General features: G+C 37.2%; 2 long non-coding RNA genes across 2 annotated transcripts; one reads left to right on the forward strand and one right to left on the reverse strand.

The window, feature by feature from the left end:
* The first annotated feature begins 1,646 nt into the window (after positions 1–1,646).
* Positions 1,647–2,830, forward strand: LOC112459294. Its single transcript, XR_003041302.1, has 3 exons — positions 1,647–1,744; positions 1,889–2,387; positions 2,458–2,830. It is a non-coding gene; the product is annotated as an uncharacterized LOC112459294 (long non-coding RNA).
* Positions 2,831–3,437: 607 nt separating this feature from the next.
* Positions 3,438–5,591, reverse strand: LOC112459297. Its single transcript, XR_003041303.1, has 4 exons — positions 5,358–5,591; positions 5,042–5,205; positions 4,476–4,796; positions 3,438–4,384 (listed from the first exon to the last, which is right to left on the reverse strand). It is a non-coding gene; the product is annotated as an uncharacterized LOC112459297 (long non-coding RNA).
* Between the last annotated feature and the right edge of the window lie 1,130 nt (positions 5,592–6,721).

A 6,721-nucleotide genomic window follows, 5' to 3' on the forward strand; every position in this document is an offset into this window, starting at 1 on the left:
ACTTCAAGTGTTTTTACACAGCTGGAAAGGATATTTTAGCAGCAGATTACTTATCACGTTCTCCTTTAAAAACGCTGGAGGTACAGAATGAGGAGTTACAAGACGAAATTTCGGCACATGTACAATTCGTATTGCAGCAATCTCCAGTTTCTAATGCAATACTTTCTAAGTTGTTGGATCTACAAGCGGAAGACCCAGTATACCGTAAACTAGCAAAATATATACAGGAAGGATGGCCACATAAAAAAGAAGTCAGCATAGCGATAAAACCATTTTACGATTACCGTGCGAATCTCACACTTGTTCAAGGATTCATTATGTTAATGACCGGTTCTACATCCCATCAGGACTTCGCGGAGAGGCCTTGGAAGCCATTCACAAGGCGCATCAAGGTATCAAGAAATGCCGCGCCCGTGCTAAGTACAGTGTTTGGTGGCCGGGACTTTCTATGGAACTCCAGCAAATGGTTGACAGTTGCGCAATTTGCGTACAAAACAGACCAGCACGTTCCGAACCTTCGAAACCATCGGAATTCTCAGAACGACCATGGCAAATTATCGCTATGGATTTTTTCAAACACAGTAATCATTGGTATCTTTTAGTTGCAGACTTTTACTTTAGATACCCAGAAGTGTATCAATTACCAAATCTACGCTCTTCAACTGTAATCGTTCGTCTCAAGGACATTTTCGCGCGCCATGGAATTCCAGAAATCATTCGTTCCGACAACGGAACTCAGTTTGACCCACTTCGTACAGCAGAGTTTCAAACTTTCAAGAAAACCTATGGATTCGGACATGAAACTTCTTCACCTCACTTCCCACAAAGCAACGGATTTATAGAAACGATGGTCAGAACTGTGAAAAATGGATTAGAAAAATCTAAAGATTTTAGCGTGTGGCTGTTGGAATACCGTGCTACACCGTTGAAATGCGGATTTTCTCCCACTGAACTGTGTATGGGTCGCCGAATCAAGTCTTTTCTTCCCATCACCCAGTCTCTGTTAATTCCAAGAACGATAAACCGTGACGTACTTTTATCCAAAGAGAGGAAGAGGATTAGACGCCAAAAAGAAAATTTTGATCGTCGTCATCATAGGAAGGAATGCGGTGACCTCAAACCTGGTGAGTGAGTCTGGATCCGTGATTTACGGCGTTGGGGCGTTGTTCAAGAAAAAGCAAATCAACCAAGATCATACATTGTACAATCAGATTCGGGGATGTTTCGCCGAAACCGAGCCCATTTACATAGATTAGAGACACCTCTTGGATACTTTGACATTCCAGGAGATACACCTGAGAAAGAAGCGTGGGATACACCACCGTCGTCTCTAGTGAAAGCTGGACCATCGAGGGAATCGCCTTCATCCACCAAGAAACAGCCAATTTCAAAAGATAACGATGATGGTAACAATGAGAGCCCCCAGGCTCCCGAAAGGAAGGCATATCCTGGACGCGAGCGTAAGCGAGTTAAGGTGGAAGCACATAAAATTACAGGAGCCATAGGCAGAATGCAGAAGCCATAGCGCATGCGCTGTGGTATTACTTTATCTGCCTATGGCAGAATGGCAGATATCATAGCGCATGCGCTATGGTTTCTGTATTCTGCCCATGGCTCCTGGATTTTCAATCTACATAGAAATACATAATGCATAGCCACGGGCATAGGCACATACATTCTCATTGTAGCCGGTCCTAAAGAAAAGTGATTAAGAACAAAGAACGGATTTATATTGATTAACAAAGTAAGTATTCTCATTATTTAATTATTATCAACGTAATGAAAATACGATCTGACAATGACCGTATATAATTATATTAGTGTGATTTGTCTCCGTTTCGTAAACATAGTGTTTTGAGGTTAATTTTATTTTGTGTGCCGAATACAGCAGCAGCAACGCGCGGCTCAGGACAGTTTGAAAAACATAGACAACGAGTCCGATGCACCTAAAATACCGATCAGATTATCAAAGATTGGTATTCGGATGACGAGGACGATGATGATGATGATGACGAGGGAGGTAATCTTACTATAGTGGATAGTTCGAAAGACGAAATCGAGCCTATCGAGAAGACGCAAAACCTCGTTATCAAGGAGGAGTTCCAGCCTGCGACATCCGTGTCCAACGTACCCCAGCCGGCCGCTATTTTGGACAAATTAGGTGACCTGAGCAAAATTGATATCAGTGCCGAAGTATCCAAATTGCTTTCTACTCTGAAGGCTCAGAGCTCCGCGACCAACAAGACGCAAGCAAACTCGAATCAAGACGCGTCGAAAGCTAAATCGGCGCAAGATCCGAAGACGGATAGCGAGACGTCGTCGAGTCCGAGGCGATCACCAGAAATTGTAATTTGTTGCAAAATAAACGCATCTTCTCATAATTTTCGGTAAGTTTTATATACAGTTTAGGTGTAAAAATTTATTATTAAAACATTCTCTTGATTTCTCGTTATCAAGGAGGAGTTCCAGCCTGCGACATCCGTGTCCAACGTACCCCAGCCGGCCGCTATTGTGAACAAATTAGGTGAACTGAGCAAAATTGATATCAGTGCCGAAGTATCCGAAGACAGTGCATCTGTCGAACTTCGTTATCTGTCCAGTTTTTAATTTTTATCGACAATAATAAGTTTTGATAATATGTTTTATTATTAATTAATATAAATAAACATTGTTATTGTCAGTCGAATTACTCTTTTACCTGTCAGTTACTTTGTATATGCATATTCGTGATTTTTACTAGTAATAATTTCCACGAATTTAAATTCTTAGGTATCAGCGCAACCGTCAAATTACATAATTAAGTTTTAATCTATCAATTAATGACAATCAAGTTTTTAATAATTAATACAAAATTTCATATTTGCGCGAACATATTGTATCAATAATAATAATATATATATATATATATATATATATATATATATATAAATTTTTATTCGTATAAATACAATTTTAACCTAGCGACTTAAATTAACGCATTTTCGTCGTTCGTTTTGTCAACTTCAATAACGTGTCAAATTTTATTGCCTGGTGATCTTTCGAAAACGATAAGTTCGAAGCGTCTTTTATTAATTTGAATCAAGCAGTTGCAGAGCATTTGAATTCTAAAAAAGATGGTGCACAAATGCAGAATGATCCAGACACTTCATTTTACAATCTGGCGGAATTAGAACAATTGGATGATGATATAAAACAAGTCAAGAAACAAGAAATCATGAAAATTTTGTGGAGAAAGGAAAACCTGTGAGCGAGATGATTTTTGTAATAAAATAAATAATTTGCATTTATTCGTAGATACATATAATACTCATGTCTTAAGATTGTGCAATATTAATTTTAGTAATAACATATATGTGTACTGGTATATAATAATATTAATAATAATAATATTAAAGAAATTTTGTACTATTTATTTTATAATCACATAATAAATACATATTAGCATTACATTTCACAATATGACACCTGTGTAATCAATCGATCAAATGTTTACGTGTAGATAAAGTCTTGATTTTGTCCTCTTGTTACATAATCATGCTGCTAATTGACCATTCCATTTAGAGTCATAAAATAATTGCAAAGAGAGTCTTTAATGTGCGTCGCAAATGCACCATTTTCGTTATTTTCAATAATTTCATCATTGTTTTCAAATTGTAAAATATTACCTTCTTTGTTTCTTAAGAAATTTTGCAAACATACAGTTGCCAAAATATATTTATTGATATTTTCAGGAATCGCAGCGATCGGTCTGTTATATGTATATACCCCACTTTTTTGCCAAAATCTCAAATGTATTTTCTATTATACGCCGGGCTCGCGAAAGTCTATAATTAAATATGTTTTTGCGTTCCCCCAAATACCGTCCAGCATATGGCCGCATCAAATGCTTTCCAATGGGGAATGCTTCATCCCCAATAAAAAAATAAGGCACTTGTATATCGGTTCCGCTTAAGCAACTGGTTCCTTCTGGAATATCCAGCATCTCATTCGTCACATTCAAGTAGCTGTTCCCATAAATTCCCGCATCACTGTTCTTCCCCATTGACCCAATATCCACCAAAGTGAATTGATAATTGTGATCACACAGCCAAAAGTACGATGCTGTATCGTATGTGATAATTAAAGTACAGCGTACCAGAATTAGGGGGGCATTAAGCATCGACATGTTTTCCATCAATTGCCCCCAAGCAATGTGGAAAATTCCATAATGTCCAAAAACCCTCAGCAATTTGTAAATATTCTTCTCTTAAATGAGTTCGTTGATAGATAGGACCAAGAAAGTCTTTCAAATACGTCACACGTCTCTTTAATTATTTTATGTACTGTTGATAAACCAACACGATAGGCAAAAGCAACTGCTGGAACTTTGCCTCCAATCAGAAATCTGTAACATCATTATCAATATTATAATATTAATTGCCAAAACTGTTTTTACACATATGTATTGTTAGACTACGAGTAATCCGAACATATACCGCAATGTAAAAGCAACTCTTTGCTCTGGTTCAAGTGCCCGTGGACTTCGTTTCATTAAACTTGGATTAACAATCTCCATCAAGTGCTGGAATGTTGGCAGTGTCATACGTGTATACTTGTGGAACATTTGCTCATCTGTTTTCATCTCCTGAAAAAGATTGTAAAACGCTCCTTGCTGTCTTCTCCTTGTGTTAATTGGTCGTACCCAGACACGCCGACGGCGCGGCGGCGACGATGACGTTCACGGTTTCTACGACGTTGCACCAAAAATGCTCCCATGTTGACCAGAGCAATTAACAACAAATCGAAATCATCCATTTCTGTGAAAAGACAAATGTAATTCAATCTAATGCAGTCTTCTCGAATTAAAATCACATTCAGAATTGTATGAATTAATTGCAAAAACGTTAAAGAATGGCCAAACAGCGCAAACATCAAATATCAAAATAAGTGAAAAATATTCAATGATACATACAAATAATAAAGTATTATTCGAGAAAATTAACCAAATCAAGAAAATGTTTTAATAATAAATTTTTACACCTAAACTGTATATGAAACTTACCGAAAATTATGAGATGCGTTTATTTTGCAATAAATTACAATTTTTGGTGATCGCCTCGGACTCGACGACGTCTCGCTATCCGTTTTCGGATCTTGCGCCGATTTAGCTTTCGACGCGTCTTGATTCGAGTTTGCTTGCGTCTTGTTAGTCGCGGAGCTCTGAGCCTTCAAAGTAGAAAGCAATTTGGATACTTCGGCACACAAAATCAAATTAACCTCAAAACACTATGTTTACGAAACTGAGACAATTCACACTAATAATTATATACGGTCGGTTAATTTCATTACGTTGATACTTAAATAATGAGAATACTTACGTGTTAATCAATATAAATCCGTTCTTTGTTCTTGATCACTTTTCTAGAAGAACCGACTACAAGGAGAATGTATGTGCCTATGCCCGTGGCTATGCATTATGTATTTTTATGTAGATTGAAAATCCAGAAGCCATGGGCAGAATACAGAAACCATAGCGCATGCGCTATGATATCTGCCATTCTGCTATAGGCAGATAAAGTAATACCACAGCGCATGCGCTATGGCTTCTGCATTCTGCCTATGGGTCCTGTAATTTTATGTGCTTCCACCTTTACCCGTTTAGGCTACGAAACGTTAGGTGGCCCGAAACAGAGTAGAGTTCTTTTTTTTTTTTTTTTTTGAGGTTGTAAACTCCGGTTGGAGTTATAGACGCCTTCAGCCCCGCCTTAGGGCTATATAGCGTATTTAGTTGTTGCTCTATTCCTTCTTTCACTTTAAATGATCCTGTTTAACTTTTTAATGAATTTGAATATCACTGAAATCTTCATCCAATCCTCTCTCCTGATTATCTCAAAAATGTCTTCCGAGCCTCTAAGATGCCTGATCTCGAGCTCCTCGTTCAGTCTTTCTCTCTGGTCATCATATTTTCTGCACTCCCATACCACGTGATTTATATCCTCTACGTAGTTTCCACATTCACAGTCAGGTGTCGCTATGTATTCCTTTCTCGCTAAGGACTCGTTCAAATTATAATGATTTGCTCGTATTCTGTTCATCCATGTGTAGAAATATCTTTCCGCTCTTATTTTATGAAACCATGGTTTCTTCTTTTCTTCATCATAATATCTTCTAAAGTAGTCTCTTCCCTTATAACTTGCTTCATTTTTTATTTTTTCTTGTGTTCTCCTTTTTGCTTCGTCCTTAAATATTGTCATATAATCTTGTATAGGTACTTCGATATTCTTATTATTGTCTTCTTCTGTTCCTGTTTTTGCTAGTTTATCCGCCATTTCATTTCCTGTGAATCCTTTGTGAGACGGTATCCATGCATAAATTATTCTCTTATTATATCTTGTTTTTATTTTGTGGTGTCTCCTTCTAATATCTAATATATATTTATTTTTGTACACGTCTAATCTATTGTTTTTAATTGCTTTTATTACTCCTTGATTATCTGATAATATTATAATCATTTCCTCTTCTTCTTTATTTTCCCTCTCTACTTTGTCCTCTATTTTCCTTAAAGCTGCATTTATTGCATATGCTTCTGCTGTATATACTGACGAGTTTTTTGGTAAACTTGCATAATATGCATCTTCTTCCTCTTCTATCACTATGCCTGCTCCAACACTTGGGTTACCCTCGATCCTTGATCCATCCGTGTATATGAATTTGATGTTCTTCTGGTTATATTTGTCCTTAA

The sequence above is a fragment of the Temnothorax curvispinosus genome, unplaced genomic scaffold (assembly GCF_003070985.1).
Source record: "Temnothorax curvispinosus isolate PA1 unplaced genomic scaffold, ASM307098v1 QBEX01009696.1, whole genome shotgun sequence".
NCBI classification, from domain to species: domain Eukaryota; kingdom Metazoa; phylum Arthropoda; class Insecta; order Hymenoptera; family Formicidae; genus Temnothorax; species Temnothorax curvispinosus.